The sequence below is a fragment of the Mobula hypostoma genome, chromosome 2, assembly GCF_963921235.1.
Source record: "Mobula hypostoma chromosome 2, sMobHyp1.1, whole genome shotgun sequence".
NCBI classification, from domain to species: Eukaryota; Metazoa; Chordata; class Chondrichthyes; order Myliobatiformes; family Myliobatidae; genus Mobula; species Mobula hypostoma.
Window position 1 is genome coordinate 25,502,504 of NC_086098.1, and position 17,715 is coordinate 25,520,218.

A 17,715-nucleotide genomic window follows, 5' to 3' on the forward strand; every position below is an offset into this window, starting at 1 on the left:
AGATTGGGTTTGTGAGGAGCATTAGATACACCATGATGAAACGGCAGAGCAGACTCAATGGGCCAAATGGCCTAGTTCTACTCCTATATCTTAAGGTCTTAAATAGACATGTTCTTGAGAATCCTGTCAACTACAGCAGTAGGGATGGCACCATTCGTTAGCATAGAAGACAGGACAGAGGAAAAATGCTGAAAGATGCAAAGAAGGTGTCATGGAAGCAAGGCAAGAAGGGCCCTAGTTATAGGAATGCATGGGCTTTAATGAATATTAATCTCTAACCTTTCTTCTGCAATGAAAACAACTCAAAAAAAGGGAGGAATGGTAAGAGGTGAGCATTGTGACAGGTGGCAACTGATAGCAAAACCTGATGAAACATGAACATACATCAAAGTTGCTGGTGAACGCAGCAGGCCTAGCAGCATCTATAGGAAGAAGTGCAGTCGACGTTTCAGGCCGAGACCCTTCATCAGGACTAACTGAAGGAAGAGTGAAACATGAACTCTGGTTCTGCTTCCTGCTCTTGCCTAACAGTGATGATGTACCCGAGAATGAGGACTTAAATGAGGACTTAAATAGGATTGAAACAAGTATTAGTAACACACACAAAATGCTGGAGGATCTCAGCAGGCCAGGCAGCATTATGGAAAAAGAATAAACAGTCGACATTTCAGACCAAGGCCCTTTATTAGAACTGGAAAGGAAGGGGGGGGGGGAAAGAATCAGAGCAAGAAGGTAGGGGGAGGGCAGGAAGAAGTACATGTCAGAGGTGATAGGTCTTTAACCCTCCATGGTCTGCATCACTATACCAATAACTCTATAACTACACCTTTCATTTAGGCAGAGGTTCCCAATCAAGGCTTAGAAAAGTTTGGAAAGCCCTGATTTTGAGGAAATGAGTGGTGACTGACATTGGACACACGGGAGATTGCAGATGTTGCAGCCTAGAGATCAAGCAGAATGTGTGTGTGTGTCAGTGTGTCAATGTTTAAGGTTTAAACCTTACATCAGGACCAAGAGTAGTGAGGAATGTAGTTAACCATTCCCCTAGCCTCTTTATGCTGGCCATGTTCCTTCTCCAACTTTAATCATGATGCAAGGGTTCAAGCCAAAACAATCAACATTTCCTCTCTCCCCCCCCAAACAGATGCTACTCAACCCACTGAGTGAGTTGTTGCCTAAAATAGCAATTCAATCAACATCAGAGCAAGTTCAGTACTGCACAAGGAGAACAGAATTATCTGCTCAAAGCAGCAAAAGTCCTTCACACCATCCTAGTGTGGACAGATATTACTGAGGTGGCCACAATTCCCTCAAACCAATGCGAAACTAGAAAGTGCAGAAAATACTAAAATAAGTACCGAGTTATTCAATAATTTCTCTCATCTCACATTTAATAATTTATTTAAAGGTCGCATTTATACCACAACCTTACATTAATTATAATTTCGGATATAGTGCTAGAACATTATTTCCAGTAATGTGCGGAGAGGCCGTGCATTAAATATTCTCGGGAGATATTTATTATATAAACCCCAGCTGAATACCAATGTCGAAGGGGGTTCTTTCCTTGTCATATGCATTCTTAAAAATATTCAAAAACGTAATTATTGGGCGAGAACCTACCCACTCGAACAGTTAGAGAGCTCATTCTTGGCTGCAGTAATCCAAGCAAACAAAATAGAATGATCGGAAGGGAAGCTGTACCAAATCCAATTCGGCCTTGAATCAGCGAATCAAAAACCTTTTTTTTAACCCTCCTATAAATAAAACCACTGAAGTACTTTGCGAACTCTTACCGGGACGTTTTTTCCTAATTACACCAGACACAAAGACATGCAAGGTGACCGCTTTCCACAGGCACCCGGATCCGGTAGGAAATGCCGGAGTACAGCAGAGGATTTAAACTCGACTGTTCAGACACAGCGAAGTTTAAATGCCGCTTTCTTCCTGACGTAACGCCAGATTTTACACAAGCCCCGTTTGTGCCTCTCCAGCAATCTCTCCGCCAGCTGATACTGTACTACAATGTTGTTTTGGGGTGCCCTGCCCGCAGATGGTCAGTGCAAGTCCGAGCTAAAGGCGGCCGCCCGGAGCCAACGGGGAAACTCGGACGTTCCGCATGCGAACTCGGAACTGCTCCGGCCCAGGCAGCCTCTTTACGCGAGCGCAGTGGCTCCGCCTCCTTGTCTGGATGTGGTTCCCCTTCAGCCAGCTGCTAGACCCTGAAACGAGGCAAAGATCATTTAAGCACTTTAATTCTCGAGGATAAATGGTCTATTTTTTGCTGCCTTGATGACCCTTTTCAGAGGGCAGGTAAGCGTATGATCTCCGGGGAGTGACATTGTAAAGTCAGTATTAGACACAGGAGATTCTGCAGATGCTGGAACTATGAGCAACACACACACAAAATGTGGAGAAACTGAGCAGGTCAGGCAACATCTTTGGAGTGGAATAAACAATCAACGTTTTGGGCCAAGTCCACCATCAGGACTGGAAAGGGAATTGGCAGAAGCTGGCAGGTGATGGGTGAGTCTGGGTGGGGGAGGGAATGGTGAGACTTTAGGAGGTGGTAGGTAGAAGAGCTGAAGAAAAAAGGTAAACACAAAAGGAATTTGATAAGACAGGACAGTGGACCATGGAATAAAGGGAAGAAGGTGAAGAACCAGAGGGAGGTGATGGGCAGGTCATGAGGGTGGGGGAGAGCAAGAGAAGTGAATAGAACACACCAAAATGGGTGAATAAAAGGCAGGGGTGGGGGGAGGTGGGAACAGAGAGGAATGATTAGCAGACGTGAGAGAAATTGATGTTCATGCCATCAGGTTGGTATGCAAATTTCTTTCCCCAACAAGCATCAGTGAACTAGGCTTTTCATGAAATGAATGGTGGGTGGCTGCCTGTTGATGTTTTTCTGGGGAGGGGGAGAGAGAGAAGAAATTCCATGGATTGTGGGAATGGCTCAGTGGTGATACAAGTGATGCTATCCACTCTGGTTCAGTATATTAATATACTGATATTTATTTCTGATCCATATCTCTTCACTCAATTGAGAATTTAGAAGATATCAATGATGCCTTCTCCTATTGCGTGTGATATAAGAATATAGAACACTACAGTCCAGTATAAACCCTTTGACCTACAATGCTGTGCTGATCTTTGAACCTATTTTAAGATCAGTCTAACCTTTCCCTCCTACCGGGTCCTCCAGAATCAGGTTTAATATCACCTACAAATGTCGTGAAATTTGTTGTCTTTGTGGTAGCAGTAGAATGCAATACATGAAAAATATAGAAGAAAAAACTGAATTACCATAAGTATATATTCAATTTTTCCTTCAAGTATAAAATTGTTAAGACAAGTAGTGCAAAAGCAGAAATTTTTTAAAAAGTAGTGAGTTAGTGTTCAAGGGTTCAATGTCCATTTAGAAATCGTGTGGAGATGGGAAGAAGCCGTTCCTGATTTATTGAGTGTGTGCCTTCAGGCTCTGTACCTCCTTCCTGATGGTAACGATAAGAAGAGAGCATGTCCTGGGTGGTGGGGATCCTTAATGATGGAAGCCGCTTTCCTGAGGTCCTTGAAGATGTCTTGGATACTATGCAGGTTAGTACCCATGATGGAGCTGACTAATTTGACAACTCTCAGCAGCTTACTGCAATCTTCTGCAGTAGATATGCGGAAGATATCTAGACGGTATCTAGATGGCGTCTAGATACTAGGTGGTGATTCAGACAGTTGGAATGCTCTTGAAAGTATATCTGTAGAAGTTTTTGAGTGTTTTTGATGACAAAACAAATCTCCTCAAGCTCCTAATGAAACACAGCCACTGTCTTGCCTTATTTATAGCCATTTTCTATTTATTCATAGGCCTATCTAAGAAATTCTTAAATATCCCTAATGTATCTACCACCACACCTGGCAGGGTATTCTATGTGCCCACTACTCTGTGTAACAAACATATCTCTAACATCACCACTACACTTTGTTCCAATCATTTTAATATTAGAAACTATAATGCTTGTTTCACTAAAAGCAAGGTGAAATGCAAGCCAAAGTCAGTGACCCCTGTTCCATAATCCAAGCTCCACTGTCTCTGATATGATGCTTTGTGAGACCTTTTCACTGCTAATGCAGTTTAATATTAATACTTTCAGTTCTTCATTATGACCACCTTATCGTCAATCTTCTCGAGAACCTGTTATTGCCTTTCGGATCTGTCCCCATCTTCCCCTCAATTCTATGTTTTGATCTGTACAGCACTCGCTAAGTTAGAAATAAAAACCTCTCTCCATAATTATTGTGTCGTGTCCTCTCATTCTTCTCAACCATTCTGTATCTTTTAATATTCATAAGAAGGTGCTGATATTCTGATCAGCAGTGTCAGGTTCCACAAGCATGCTGATAACAGCAAGTACCTTAACAACACTGTTGTGAACACTGGTGTGTTAAGGAAAACTGAAACCAAAGTCAACTCCTACCAGAACCTCCTTTCTCAAATCACCAAGGCTTTTTCCATCTTGGGCTACTGTTTCTACCTGTATTCTCAACTCAAACTGAACTTTACATCCCATGTTCATTCTGTCATCATTAAGACTACCAATTCCCATATCCAGCACACTGCCTGCTCTGGGTATTTTCATCTCAAATTGCCAGCAAGACATCAACTGTCTTGACTTCAGTACTCCTACTCCTTTCTCCTCCCCCACTGCCACCCTCCTCCACCTATCAGAACTTGTCCTTACCCTGAACAATTTTTCCCTCCGCCCTTCCCGCTTTCTCCAAACTCGAGGGGTAGCCAGGGGCACTTGTCTAGGCCCCAGCGATGGCTGCCTTTTCATTAGCTATGTAGGACAGACAACGTTCGAAGCCTTCCCCAGTTATATTCTCCAGATGGTCCTCCACTACATTGATGACTGTTTTGGAACTGCTGAGCTCCTCAATGTTATCAGCCTCTGTGTACCACCCTGCCCTTAAATTCACTTGGTCCATCTCTGACACCTCCCTCCCTTCTCTCGCGCTCTCTGTCTCCATCTCTGGAAACAAACTGTCAACCACCTTCTTTTATAAACCTACTGATTCCCAAGGTTTTCTTGACTATATCTCTTCCCACTCTAACTCCTGTAAAAATGCTATTCCCTTTTCTCAGTTTCTTTGCCTCTGCCAAATCAGTTTCCAGAATGCGGCTTTCCGTTCCCTCCTTCTTTGAAAAAACAGGGTTTCTCATCCTCCACTATTGAAGCCGCTATTACCTGCACCGCCTCTATGTTCCAAACAACTGCACTCACCCCATCTCCCCGCTGTCTTAGAAGTGATAGAGTTCCTCTTGTCCTTACCTTACCACCCTATCAGCCTCTGCATTCAACACATTATCCTCTGCAACTTCCGCCATCTCCAGAGGGATCCTACCACTAAACATATCTTTACTCCCCCGCCCCAACCTCCTAGTCCCTCCCCACTAATCTCCCTCCCAGCACTTACCCCTGCAAGCAGCCTAAGTGCTACACCTCCTCCCTCACCCCCATTCAGGGCCCAAACAGTCCTTCCAGGTGAGGGTACACTTGACCTGTGAATCTGCTGTCGTTGTCTGTTGTGTCTGGTGCACTTAATGTGGCCTCCTCTGCATTGGTGAGACCCATTGTAAATTGGGAAACCTCTTTATTGAATGGTTTGACATACGAAGAGCGTTTATGGTTCTGGGATGTATTCAGTAGAATTTAAAAGAATGAGTGGTGACCTCATTGAAACCTATCAAATGATGAAAGGCTTTGATAGAGTGGATGTGGAGAGGATGCTCCCTATGGTGGGAGAGTCTAAGACCAGAGGACACAGCGTCAGAGTAGAAGGGCATCCTTTTAGAACAGAGACGAGAAGCAATTTCCTCAGCCAGAGAGCAGTGAATCTGTGGAATTCTTTGCCACAGGCAGCTGTGGAGGCCAAGTCCTTATGTATATCTAAGGCAGAGATTAATAGATTCTTGCTTGGTCAGGGCATGAAGGAATACGGGGAGAAGGCAGGACAATGGGTCTGAGAGAAATATTGGATCAGTCATGATGAAATGGTGGAGCAGACTCGGTGGGCCAAATGGCCTAATTCTGCTCCTATATCTTACGTTGGTCCATGGCCTCCTTTTGCTCCAAGATAACGACACCCTCAGGGTGGAGGAGCAACACCTTATGTTCCATCTGGGAAGCCTCCAACCTGATGGCATGAATATTGATTTCTCCCTCCAGTGAGCAAATTTATCCCCTTCCTCTATTCCACACTCTGATTTTTTACCTCTTTTCACCTGCCTATTACTTCCCCCTAGGCCCACTCCTCCTTCCCACTTTCCTACGGTCCACTGTACTCTCCTGTCAGATTCCTTCTTCTCCATCCCTTGACCTCTCCCATCCACCTGGCTTCACCTATCACCTTCCAGCTAGTCTCTTTCCCCTCCACCCACCTTTTCACTCTGGCATCTTCCCCCTTCATTCTCAGCCCTGAAGAACTGTCTCAGCCCAAAACATCGACTATTTATTCATTTCCATAGATGCTGTCTGACCTACTGAGTTCCTCCAGCATTTTGTGGGTGTTGCTAACAATTTCTCCCTATCTCTGCTTTGGAAGCTAAAAACATTGTTCATTCACTGCTAATTTCAGACAATTACCCTACTGGTTTTCTAACCATTCTATCATCATCTTCTACCATAAACTTAAGCTACATTGAGTTCCATACAATCCTAACTGATATCAAGAGTTATTCATTTCTAAGCCTGGTTTCTCCTGCTCTATGTTCACTTTGATCTACCTATGCCTTAATATTGAAGTTATGATTCTTATATTGAAACATATTCCTAGACCATAGAGTCATGGTTATAGAAAAGCACAACACAGAAATAGGCCCTTCATCCCATCTAGTCTGTGCCAAACTATTTAAACTGCCTACTCCATCAACCTTCATGGGGACCTTAGCCATCCATGTACCCATCCAAGCTTCATTTGTACCGGCAGTTCATTCCACACTCTCATGACCCTCTGAATGAAGAAGTTTCCCCTCATGTTCCCTTAAACTTTTCACCTTTCACCCCTAACCCATGACTTCTAGTTGAAGTGACAAAGTCCCACCCAAGCTCAGTGGAAAAAGCCTGCTTGCATTGGTCCTATTTATGCCTTCAGAATTTTCTATACTTCTATCATAGACCTCACCAATGTCTTACGCAACATAACATCCCATCTGTACTCAATACTTTGATTTATGAATGTCAATGTGCCGAAAGCTTTCTTTAGAACCCTATCGACATGTGACACCACTTAGAATGAATTATGGAGCCGTATTTCTGTGTTCTATGTACCCCCAGATCCCTTTGTTCTACCACACCCCTCAGTGCCCTAACGTTCACTGTGTAAGACCTACCCTGGCTGGTCCTACCAAAGTGCAACGCCTCAGACTTGTCTGTATTAAATTCTACCTATCATTTTTCAGCCCATTTTTCCACCTGGTCCAGATCCTGCTGCAAGCCATGATAGTCTTCTTTGCTGTCCACCACCAATCTTGGTGACATCTGTACATTTTCTGATCCAGTTAACCACATTATCATCCAGATCGTTGATATAGATGACAAACAACAACGGAAATGGACACAGCACAGATCCCTGTGGATCCCATCAGTCATAGGCCTCTAGTCAAAGAGGCAACAATCCGTTACCACTCTCTTGCTTCTCCCACAAAGCCAATGTCGAATCCAGTTTACTACCTCATCCTGAATGTCAAGCAACTGAACCTTGACCAGCCTTCCCTGCAGGACTTTGTCAAGTGCCTTCCTAAAGTCCATGTAGACCACATCCACTGCCTAGCCTCAACCATTTTCCTGGTAACTTCCTCAAAAAACTCCCTAAGTTTGACTAAGTTTCTGTACTTTCTACAGGGACAGAAATGAGAGCATTTTGATTGGCTCATGGAAGTTCACACCCTTCCTTGACCTGCTATCTCCCATGCTTTCAGTCACCTAATTCCCCATCTCCCTCTCATTCTTGTTAAAGACATTATTAAAAGCTACCTGTGTTACCAATTTTCCAAAATTATTGTCCTGTGAAATAATTCAATTTACTGTTCAAAAGTGTTTCCAGGGATGCAAGAGTAAAAAGGAAATACTAAATTTATGTTTCAACCCACACGCAATTGGTTAATATGATTAGATTACTTATTTGCATAGAAGAGCGATGAAGATCTTATAAATATGCACAAAATTTGAAACCTTGCAGGATTATAATCGCAGGTTGCATAAATCTCTGAGTTGGAGTCACCAGAGCCCCTTTTATTTTCAAACTTTTCATGGGATATGGGTATTAGTGAAAGGCTAACACTTAATTCCCAAATCTAATTACCCCTGAACTAAATGACCATTATTTCTTTATATCGTGTCCAACAAATGGCCATTATTTGTCAGTTTTGTACCCTAAATGTTATTTGTCACTTATCAACCTGAATTATGTTTTTGCTTTCAGCCACACACAAAATACTAGAGGAAATCATCAAGTCAGGCAGCATCTATGGAGAGGAATAAACAGTTGATGTTTCAGGCCACAACTCAGTCTTGATGAATGGTCTCAGCCCAAGTTAACATTAACAGATTGTTTCCTCCCGTAGCTGCTACCTGACTGCTGAGTCCCTCCAGCAGTTTTTGTGTGCTGCTGAAGGAGATGGGCCTGGTGCCCTTAGGAGCTTTAGCAGTGATGTTCTGAGGCTTGAATAAGTGACCACCAACAATCACAACCATCTTCCTTTGTGCATGCTAGGACTCCAACTATCAGAGTATTTCACCCTTGATGCTCATTGACTTCAGTTTTACCAGCTGCACTGGATCAGTTGATAATTGCATCAAATGGTCATGGACTCACACAGCCCTGGCAATGGCAAGTCCTACTTGATAAATTCTTAATGATATATTCTTAATTCTTCCCACCACTTTGCTGATGATTGAGAGTGATTGGGTAGTTGTTAAAAATAGTTTAGTGTTTATTGTTGGTTTACTTGTAGTGAACATGGCATCCCTGGGCAATTTTCCACATTGTCAGATACATGTCAAAGTTGTAACTATGCTGGAACATCTTGGCTAAAATCTTGATGAAGAATCTTGGCCCGAAACCTGACCTGCTGAGTTCCTGCAGCATTTTTGTGTATTGTTCTGGATTTCCAGCATCTGCAGAATCTCTTGAGTTTATGATTGGCTAAAGGCATGGCTTGTTCTGCAGCATAAGTCTGCAGTACTGCAGCTAGAAATGTTGAATATAAGATTATGAGGGATATAGATAAGGTGAATGGTCGCAGTCTTTTTTTCCAGGGCGGGGAAGTCAAAAACTAGAGAGCATAGACTTAAGGTGAGGGGAAAATTTAAAGGGGGCCTGAGGGTCAACTTTTTCCCGCAGAGAGGTGGGTATGTGGGAGGAACTGCTAGAAGAAGTAGTAAAGGCAGGTACAATTATAAACAGGAGAATGTCTGCAAATGCTGGAAACCCAAAGCAACACACACAAAATGCTGGAGAAACTCAGCAGGTCAGGCATGAAAATGAATAGATAATCGACGAGTCGGGCCAAGACTTCAGGACTGAGAAGTAAGAGGGAAGATGCTAGTGGTAAAGGCAGGTACAGTTATATTATCTGAAAGACGTTTGGATAGGTACATGGATTGAAAAGGTTTGGAGGGATATGGCATTAGGGACTAGCTGAGGTTGGCAACTTCATCGGTGTGGATGAACTGAGCCGACGGACCTGTTTCCATGCTGGATAGCTCTGTGACCGGATGTAACATGACTCACAGTCTGGTGCTTGTGTGATTACTTACTTAAATCGGTTTACTCTTTACTATTTTATTTTGACTTAATAGGTCATCCTTTGCAGCTTCATTAGTTTGGCACTTCAGTTTTATGTGCACTGGACTGAAGCAGACCTGACCTTCACTTCAAGGTTTGTTGCAGTCAGTGTGGCCTGTGTTATATTTAGATTTCAAGCACATTAAATGCTTGGAGAACTCAGAGCTGTTATATGTTGATCATCAAAGATTCTGTAATACTCGATGCTTTCAGTGATCTTCCTGCCTATCAACTTCTACTACGTTGCTCACAAGTTGGACAAACCCACATTCTCACCCACAACCTTTAAGTTCCATGTGACTTTTGTGATCAATTTCATATCTGATTCATATTTCTGCATAGCTTCTACCTGAGGAACTGACTTTAATCTTCTCATTCTACAGTATCCTTGTTCACCAATACTAACTGCTTATTCTGCCGTTAAATTTATTGTCCGCTTCCTAGATTGTTTTGCCCTATTGTTTGCCTCCTTCTTCTCAAGGACATTAAAATCTTCTCTGTGTGTCTTTCTCTACAACTCCAATGCCCATTTTTTCTTTTCTCTATTTTCTTCATTTTCTTGTCAGGGTCCATAGCTCACAGTGGAGTAGAGGCCAGCGATGACTTCCCATCTCCATTGTCTTCTGTTCTGAGCCAGTTTCTCAATGGTATGGTTGGAGTTCATCAATGTTTCTGTAATCCACTATACAGGGGATTGCCCTCTACAGCTACACTCGAGCCCTGTTGACCAACCTTATCCATTTCCACCTCTCATGACAGGTTGGACTTCAAGATGCCTGTTTTCTCTACTGCTTAAATTCTACCTTGCAATTTTAATGCACATTTCTTTGAGATGAATCGTATTTCTTGTAATCAATATCTGTGTCTGCTCTACATATCCTGGAAAAATAAGAATGAGTAAGACTGAAGCATTTTGAGTTTCTATATAATCTTTGTATCTCTTTGTACGTTTAGTTTGTTGATTTATTGCTGTGAAACATTGTTATCTGAGGACATTACCAGTATCTTTTTTTGCTGAACTTTGAAACACCTTCCTATATATTAAAAAGTAGCTTTTCACTCCCTCTGGGATACAGAATGAAGATCAACTAATGTGTTCAACTAATTTTAAATATAAACAAAGGAACTTGTATTTTTGTAGAATGAAGTATGAACACTAGAGGGAGGAATTCACAAACACAACTCTGTCCCTGAGCATATTTTTTTCAAAATGGCCTGTTAAGAGATATCTGCATTCCCAATTGCTCATAGTTTGGCAAAATCCATATCAGCAAACAGACAGGGGGATGGATTCCCCAGTTCACGGCTGAGTGCTCAGAATACTTTGTAAAGGAACATGACACCGAAATCAGTGCAATTTCTTGTAGATAACAAATTTGCATTAAAAATGTGCTTGTCTCTTCAGTTGTTGTCTTTATGCTCACTAGATTTTACCCCCATGGATTCGTCTCCAGACAGCTTCAGCACATTTATTTCTGTCCGTCACTGAAGATCAGTTCTGTTGATATCCCCTCCTCCTATAAATACATTAAATTAACTTCACGGAACAAATTAAATGTTTCTGCCTCAAGCATGCACGGCAGCTTGTAATACCATTTTTGCAAATCACTGGGGACTCCAGGATGAAGTGCAAAGTAATCCATTAGCAAAAACTGTCAGAGTAACCCGACAGAATCCGCCTAACAACCAACAAGGTATAATTGACCTAACCTTTCTTTCCATTCTTCATAGAAAACCTGCTAAATTATAAAGCATCTCGATATCTTCAACCTTAATTTGATTTAGCTGCCTGGCTTCTTTAGATGTGTGCCACATCTGTTGTGAATCTCTGTCCTATTTCCCCCAGCTAGTCTCAAGTACTTTGCCTCTGGGGAAAATGAACATTGTTCATCTTCATACCCGTCTTCTCTCTTGTTTCACTGTCGCAACTCTCACATCTATCTGAGAATGAATGAAGATGAGGAAAATCTGATGCTCAGTGGTAAGATTTTCACACTCAGCCTGCCTGAGCCAGCTGCCATACTGTTGCTACTACAGTCTTGAGAATTGTCATTAGTTTCCAGCGCTATGGGCAATTTTCACTCTGGATACCAGTGTGCTAAGTTTCTTGCTATCACTGCCGCACAGCCATCTGAAAATCCTTCAGCTCAGTCTTGTTCCTGAGTCAGAAAGTTTGGGTTCTAATATTCATCCCAAAACTTTAAGCACAATATTCTTGGCTGACATTTCATTGCCAAATTGGATGAAAGTGAGCAACACTCACAACACGCTGGAGGAACTCAGCAGGTCAGGCAGCATCTGTGGAAACGATGAGTCGACGTTTCGGGCCAGAACCCTTCATCAGGACTGTAGGGGGAAGGGGCAGAAGCCCTATAAAGAAGGTGGGGGGAGGGTGGGAAGGAGAAGGCTGGTAGGTTCCAGGAGAGAAAAACCAGTAAAGGGAAAGATAAAGGGGTGGGGGCGTGGAAGCAGGGAGGTGATAGGCAGGAAAGGTGAAGAAGGAATAGGGGAAAACACAATGGGTAGTAGAAGGAGGCGGAACCAAGAGGGAGGTGGTAGGCAGCTGGGGGAGGGGGCAGAATGAAATAGAGATAGAGGAAGGGAGGGGGAAGGAATTACCGGAAGTTGGAGAATTCTATGTTCATACCAAGGGGCTGGAGACTACCTAGACGGTATATTAGGTGTATACTGTCTTTGATCCCAGCACCTGCAGATTATTTTGTGGATGAAAGTGAGGCCCTATCTTCTCTCCCAGGCAAACATGATAGGCTCTATGGCACTACATCAAAGAAAAGAGTTTGCATTCTTTTTTGATTCCTGGCCAGAATTTCCTGTCACCTAGCATTACTGAAACATATATATTTTTTAACTCATTGTAATCTGTCAGAGCTCGTTCACAAACTGATTGCTGCATTGTTGCAATGGGAAGCCTTAAGATGTATTTAAATGGTGGTGAATGAATGTGGCAATATGTTTTTGGGATAAGTATCCCCCTTTCTCTGGTGACCTGCACTTCCTATCCCCGTGGATGCAATCTAGTTTGGAACGCCAGAAGAAGTGAAATATGGCTTGGCTAGCCGTCATGGTGCTAGTTTGGAGCATGACCATAGGACCAAGTGTACTTTGTCAAATTTCCTTTGGAGCTCCCCTGATGCAATGCTTCAGTTATGGCTTAACTAGTAATTGCAGTGACTGGCTGAAAGTGAGCCACACTGTTACTGGCTGTAACAGGCTGTAATAAAAGTCTTTATTGAGAGAGTGAGAGAGAGAGAGAATTCAAAAGATTCTTACAATCCTGACATGATCTCTTCAACACAGAAATAACCATAAAAAAAAACTAATTACAGTATCAATTGCTATAATTACCCACTTTAACATTTTGAATATAGTCAGGTAAATTTGTGGAATTACATGTTTACAATGGTAGTATATCCCAACTGGCAGAACCCCTTCAAATGTTCAGTGCTGGTGTCTGTTCCAGAAACCAGACACCCAAAATATATCCCTTTTGTTAGTGCTGAAGGATGGCTCCATGAATATACAACTAGCCAGCAGGGTATGCGACAGAAACAGATCTGTACTGAGCTGTGCATTAAGTGGCAGGGATACATCTTTAACAATGTGCTGATAGCAGGAACATAGTCTTTCCCTGTGTGGGCACGTGGCCAAGTGGTTAAGGCATTGGACTAGCTACCTGAAGGTCGTGAGTTCGAGCCCCAGCCAAGGGAACGTGTTGTGTCCTTGAGCAAGGCACTTAATCACACATTGCTCTGCAACGACACTGCTGCCAAGCCGTATGGGTCCTAATGCCCTTCCCTTGGACAGCATTGGTGTTGTGGAGAGGGGAGACTTGCAGCATGGGCAACTGCTGGTCTTCCATACTACCTTGCCCAGGCCTGCACCCTGGAGAGTGAAGACTTTCCAGGCGCAGATCCATGGTCTTGCAAGACTAATGGATGTCTTTAATTTAATTTAAAAGGTTTTCCCTATGTAGTTTTAATGGGACATCATCCTTCACTGGAAGTTAAATTGTGTACAGGTTTTATTTCTTAAAGACTGGAACTCATTTTAGTTAATCCATAATTTTATGAACCCAGAATGATCCCAAACTGTAATCATAACAGAAAATGTAGGAAATTCTCATCAGCATAATCAACACCTATGGAAAGAGAAACACAGTTAACATTTAAGATTTTTAAGCTTGTTTTCCCACCTTCACAGTTCTGATGAAAGGCCTTACACCTGAATCTGTTCAGTCTGTTGATGCTTCAATAGATGCTCTCTGAACTGTGCTTTACAAATTGTTCTGTTTTTATTTCAGTTCACAGTGTTTTTTTTGTTTTCATTACAATAGCTTTGAAAGTGTTATAAATATTCAACACAGTTTTCCTAGTTTTGAACTTTCTGTTTACATTTATAAACCATAGGAGTTTTCCACTAAAATCACTGGAAAATAAAGTCAAGCAAAATATATCTATCTATCTAAATATGTGTATGTGTGTATGAAGACTCCCTTTTAGGGAGAGAGAGAGCCTATGTTATGTTGAATACCGGGTGAACGAGCAGTCTTTGGAGTACTGCAAGTCTGTGTTTCTGCTGTTGCTTTGCTCAAGCTTGAATGCTCGGTGGCGGGCGCCAATGCTGGTGGAGGGAGGGAGAATTGTTGCTTGCTGTCACTTACACATGGGGAGTGGTGCTGGGGGGACTTTGGGGTTCTAACATTTAACAGTCGTTCATTCTTTGGGGCACTTCTCTGTTTTTGGGATGGTTGCGAAGAAAAAGCATTTCAGAATGTATATTGTATACATTTCTCTGATATTAGATGTACCTTTGAAACCTTTGAATTCTGGATCATTCGGGAGGCTGAAGGGGTGAAAGATAGGACATATAGAGAGGTAGTTACACCAAAGGTGCAGGGCACAGGAAACTGGGTGACAGTCAGGAAGGGGAAAGGGGTTAAGGAGCTAGTGCAGAGTACCCCTGTGGCCATCACCCTCAACAACACCTTGGATACAGTTTGGGGGGGGGCACGCGGGTAGACCTCACAGAGGAAAGTCACAGTGGTCAGGTCTCTGGCTCTGCGACTCAGAAGGGAAGGGGGTGCAGAGAAGAGGCACATTGTGGTGATAGTGGATTCATTAGATAGGGAAATTGACAGAAGTTTCTGTGGGTGAGAACTAGATTCCTGGATGGTATGTTGCCTCCTGGGTGCCAGGATCCACACTATCCCAGATCAAGTCCTCAGCATTCTTAATTGGGAGAGTGAACAGCCAGAAATTGTCGTCCATGTAAGTACCAATGACATAGGTAGGATGAGTGATGAAGTTCTACAAAGGGGGGTTCAAGAAGTTTGGTGCTAAGTCTAAGGGAAGGACCTCCAGGGCTGTGATCTCAGGATTGCTACACGTGCCACATGCTAGTGAGAGCAGAACTAGGAAGATTATACAGTTTAATACATGGCTAAGGCATTGCTGTAGGAGAGAAGGCATAAGCCTTTTTGATCATTGGGCTCTCCTCCAGGAAAGGTGGGGCCTGTACAGAAGGGACAGTTTGCCCCTGAGCTGGAGGTGGACTAGTGGGAAGATTTATTAAATCTGCACGGTGGGGTTAAAACTCGAGTTGCAAGGGGATGGGAACCAGAGTGCCAGAACAGTTAGAAACATAGAAAGTAGGTGCAGGAGTAGGCCACTCGGCCCTTCGAGCCTGCACCGCCATTCAGTATGATCATGGCTGATCATCCAACTCAGAACCCCGCCCCAGCCTTCCCTCCATACCCCCTGACCCCCGTAGCCACAAGGGCCATATCTAACTACCTCTTAAATATAGCCAATGAACTGGCCTCAACTGTTTCCTGTGGCAGAGAATTCCACAGATTCACCATTCTCTGTGTGAAGAAGTTTTTCCTAATCTCAGTCCTAAAAGGCTTCCCCTTTATTCTCAAACTGTGAGCCCTTGTTAGCGGAGAGGTTGTGGAGGCATGTGTTGGTAAAACCTCAGACAAAGTTAAGAATTAAAAGGTTGAGCATGGTGTGACTAGTGTCCTGATCTGCATGTATTTCAATGCAAACAGTATTGTAGGAAAGGCAGATGGTAGTGGTGAAGATGAGGTAGCTGATTTACAAACAGAGGCAATGTGTAGTAAGGAGAGGCTGTTGATAGGGCATAATTGCAGTCAACGGGATGAGTTGCAACGTAAAAGGCGGACAGAATCAAAAAGAGACATTACAGGACTGAAGGTGTTGTATTTCAGTGGTCCCCAAACACCGGGCCGCAAAGCATCTGCTACGGGGCTGTGAGGAAACGATATGATTTGGCGGTATGATGAGTAAAAACGAAAGTCGCTTGAGAGTTTCTTTGGAAGTGGTGGTAGGGGACATAAAAGGCCTAATGATGATGATAACGCAGAGACAGCTGAGGCCGACTCGCACGCTCCAAGCCCTCTGTGTGTGATATGTGGAGACAAGCTGTCTAATGAGGCAATGAAGCCCTCAAAACTGCTTCGGCACCTCGGGTCCAAGCACCCTGCACTTAAAGACAAACCCATTGAGTTTTTTGAACAGAAAAAACGTGAGCAAGCGGGACAGAAGCAAGTGCTGAGAGCCACCACTTCCACAAACGCTGCTGCTCTGAGAGCGTTGTACTTAGTGGCTAGCCATATTGCTAAGGCTAAGAAACGTCTGTCTGAGCAGCTTTGCGAGGAAACGGATGCAGAACACAAACGCCCTCTCTTACACACTGAAGTCAGGTAGCTATCAAGGGGGAGAGCCCTGGCCAGGGTTTTTGAGTTAAGAGAGCATCTACAGAGATTTCTTTCAGGAAAAAAGTCACCATTGGCAGCACACTTCAGTGACGAGGAGTGGATAGCAAAACTCGCTTATCTGTGTGACATCTTCAACCTGCTCAATGAACTCAATTTGTCACTTCAGGGGAGAATGACAACTGTCTTCAAGTTGGCAGATAAAATGTCTGCTTTCAAAGCCAGACTGGAACTGTGGGGACAGCAAGTGGACAGGGGCATATTTGACATGTTCCCAACATTAGCTGGGATTTTGGGAGAGATTGAGGCTGCACTGTCCTTCTCACAGCTGGTGCGCAATCACCTATCTTCACTGTCGACAGAATTCGAGCGTTGCTTCCCAACCGCAAATGACCCAAGACGTGCAAAGGAATGAGTCCGTGACCCATTTGTGAATGTCCCCGGTGAATCATCCATGTCAGCGCGGGAAGAAGATCAACTCCTCGAGCTTGCAAATGACAGTGGGCTGAGAAGTATGTTTGACATAACATCTCTGCCGGCATTCTGGATCAAAATCAAGGTTGAATATCCTGAGATAGCCACGAATATCCTGAGATAGCACTGAAAATCGTGCTTCCATTTCCAACATCATATCTCTGCGAAGCGAGGTTTTCTGCAATGACTGCAACGAAAACTAAATTGCGGAATAGACTGGACATAAGGAACCCCCTTCGAGTATCGCTGTCTCCCATCACCCCTCGAACGGACCATCTTGTTGCAGGAAAACAAGCCCAGGGCTCCTACTGATTCAGTGATATTGGTGTGTTGCAATGATTTTATATGTTCGTATGAGGAAAATATGCGCTGTGCGTTTAATATCCAAACATTATTTAAAATGACATGATGCTATTGACTTATAAGTGACTTATAATTGACTTATCACTATATTCATGTGAGGAAGTATGCGCTGTGTGTTTAATATTAAATTTGTTAGATAAACCCTTTTGGAAAAGAAATTGAGTGTATTCGCCACTTTTGAGTAATTTATAGTTAACTTATCACCTATATTCCAGTCGTGATTAACACCCCCCCCACCCCCATTGGCCGGTCCACAAGAATATTGTCAATATTAAACT

At 43.2% G+C, this 17,715-nt stretch overlaps 1 protein-coding gene and 1 long non-coding RNA gene across 3 annotated transcripts in view; one reads left to right on the plus strand and one right to left on the minus strand.

The window, feature by feature from the left end:
* The window catches only part of echdc1 (enoyl CoA hydratase domain containing 1), a 31,000-nt gene extending 28,852 nt beyond the window's left edge, over positions 1 to 2,148 (minus strand). The window contains exon 1 of one of the 2 annotated variants that reach the window (XM_063070635.1): positions 1,797 to 2,148. The gene's annotated coding sequence lies outside the window, so the exon portion shown is untranslated. Of the gene's footprint in view, positions 1 to 1,623; positions 1,771 to 1,796 lie in introns of those variants that run through there. The other variant, XM_063070644.1, reaches the window with a different exon arrangement.
* Positions 2,149 to 2,205: 57 nt separating this feature from the next.
* On the plus strand, positions 2,206 to 10,570 carry LOC134338542 (uncharacterized). Its single transcript, XR_010016254.1, has 3 exons — positions 2,206 to 2,313; positions 3,479 to 3,597; positions 10,410 to 10,570. It is a non-coding gene; the product is annotated as an uncharacterized LOC134338542 (long non-coding RNA).
* Positions 10,571 to 17,715: the final 7,145 nt, after the last annotated feature.